We start from the raw sequence: 2700 nt of genomic DNA on the forward strand, positions 1-2700 counted from the left end.
ACATGCAAGCATTGTGTTGTAGACCTGCCCGATGTCAGTTCGTGGGATGGAGTTTCATGCTTGCTGTAGTTGGTGGGTCAATACAGGGACGGTTCATGCTGTTTGTGGATGACGTTGGAGTTGTCGTCCGATGATGTCCCATATGTACTCGACTGGAGACAGATCTGATGATGTAACAGGCCAAGGTAACATGTCGACACTTTGCAGAGCATTCTGAGGAGGAGGAGGAGATTAGTGTTTAACGTCCCGTCGACAACGACGTCATTAGAGACGGAGCGCAAGCTCGGGTGAGGGAAGGATGGGGAAGGAAATCGGCCGTGCCCTTTCAAAGGAACCATCCCGGCATTTGCCTGAAGCGATTTAGGGAAATCACGGAAAACCTAAATCAGGATGGCCGGAGACGGGATTGAACCGTCGTCCTCCCGAATGCGAGTCCAGTGTGCTAACCACTGCACCACCTCGCTCGGTCGCAGAGCATTCTGAGTTACGACAGCGGTATATGGATGAGCGTTATCTTGTTGGAAAACACTCACTTGAATTCTGTTCATGAATGGCAACACAACAGGTCGAATTACCAGACTGACTTTCAGTCAGGTTACGTGGGAAACCACGAGAGAGCTCTTGCTGTCATACGAAATCGCACCCCAGACCGTAACACCAGGTATACGTCCAGTATGTCCAGAAGGCAAAACGTTAGTTGCAGGCCCTCAAATGGCCGCCGCTTAATCGACATACAGCCATAATTAGCACCGAAGCAGAACCAGCTTTCAGCAGAAAACACAACAGACCTCCACCCTGCTCTCCAGTCTCTCGCTTGACACAAGTCGGAAATTATGGTGGTTTGTGGTCAGTGGAATGCGCGCTACAGGACGTCTGGCTCGGAGCTTCTTTGATGTAACCGATCTGTAACAATTCGTTGTGTCACTGTGGTGCCAACTGCTGCTCATACTGCTGCTGCAGATGTAGTTCGAAGCGCCAGAGCCATACGCCCAACACAATGGTCTTCTCTCTCGGTAGCGCCAAGTGTCGATCGGGAACCTGGTCTTCTTGCGACTGCATATTCTCGTGACCACCGCCACCAGCAATCATGCAAAATGGATGCGATCTTGCCAAGTCCTTGTGCAGTATCACAGAAAGAACATCCAGCTTCTCGTAGCTCTATATACGACATCGTTCAAACTCAGTAAGGTGGTGATAATGGCGACTTCGTCGACTTAAACACGTTCTCGACCAATATAAACTCACCGGGTCAAACCTCAAAGGTAACTAACGCTCACGACCATTAAAGCACGTATTTAAAGCAAACCTGATTTGCATCATCAAAGTGATGCTACTGGCGCCACTATTTTATGCGAATGGTGCAAACTTGAATAGACATCATCTTTCAGATGTAGAAAGACCCCGACCAACTTTTGTTTGTGTCGCACAACGCCTTCGTGAAGTTATAATTTTTTTTCAGTGTATAATCAATGTAGTATATACCATTATCCTAGTCATCAGTCGAAGACTGGTTTGACGTAGATATCCACGCCAGAGTGTCATACATAAACTTGTTGTAGCTGAGATTCACCGTCATAATTTTTTTTGAAGGACATCATCTTTACGCCAGTGACTGTTATGAGCTTTTATTACATAATTGCAATTTCGGCCTTAGGCCATTATCAAGTGCTGAAATTATGGCTTTAAGTCAAGTCAACGTAATGTCAAGTTTCATTTTATGATCAACTATTGCAAGCTAATTCATTACCCATGCTTACTGTAGTCAAACCTTGATCTCCATCAACGAGTTGTACCCTCACTCTTCCCTTCGTTACCAAAATGACGATTTTTTTTGTGGCTACAGATGTGTGCTGTCAACCGATTTCTATTAGTCAGCCGGCCGGCGTGGCCGAGCGGCTCTAGGCGCTTCAGTCTGGAACCGCGAGACCGCTACGGTCGCAGGTTCGAATCCTGCCTCGGCCATGGATGTGTGTGATGTCCCTAGGTTAGTTAGGTTTAAGTAGTTCTAAGTTGTATGGGACTGATGACCTCAGATGTTAAGTCCCATAGTGCTCAGAGCCATTTGAATCATTTTTTTTCTATTTGTCAGCCGGGTCCGCAGCTCGTGGTCGTGCGGTAGCGTTCTCGCTTTCCGCGTCCGGGTTCCCGGGTTCGATTCCCGGCGGGGTCAGGGATTTTCTCTGCCTCGTGATGACTGGGTGTTGTGTGATGTCCTTAGGTTAGTTAGGTTTAAATAGTTCTAAGTTCTACGGGAGTGATGACCATAGATGTTAAGTCCCATAGTGCTCAGTGCCAGCCATAGTCAGCCGGAGCTTTAGATTGGATAAGTAGTGAAGGAATACTGAATCGAATTAGGGACCAAATAAATTTACTTTTCGTACCTTCCGCAAAATTACATTTCAACAGCTGCTTTTCTTTCACCTGTTCTGTTTATCACTCGCACTTAACCAATAATTATAAGGTTGCACAAAAAAAATATTTTCGTGACAGTAATTATTAGCACTGTCTCTTTACATACATTCCACTCTTATATATGTTTTAGAGAGTGGAAATGGTAATAGCTTACAACTTACTACAGTACTTATAAAATTACTGCACAATGTCTGTATTGACGGTTCACGTTATACGATGGTCCTTCAGACATGCGTGCATGACTGAAGGAACAGACACTGCGTGACGATCCACAGCTGCTCATTAGGT

General features: G+C 45.9%; 1 non-coding gene across 1 annotated transcript; it reads right to left on the bottom strand.

Annotated features, from left to right (window-relative positions):
* Positions 1 to 391: 391 nt before the first annotated feature.
* Trnaa-cgc (transfer RNA alanine (anticodon CGC)) lies at positions 392 to 464 on the bottom strand. Its single transcript has one exon. It is a non-coding gene; the product is annotated as a tRNA-Ala (tRNA).
* Between the last annotated feature and the right edge of the window lie 2236 nt (positions 465 to 2700).

This window comes from Schistocerca nitens, chromosome 4 (genome assembly GCF_023898315.1).
Source record: "Schistocerca nitens isolate TAMUIC-IGC-003100 chromosome 4, iqSchNite1.1, whole genome shotgun sequence".
Lineage (NCBI taxonomy): Eukaryota > Metazoa > Arthropoda > Insecta > Orthoptera > Acrididae > Schistocerca > Schistocerca nitens.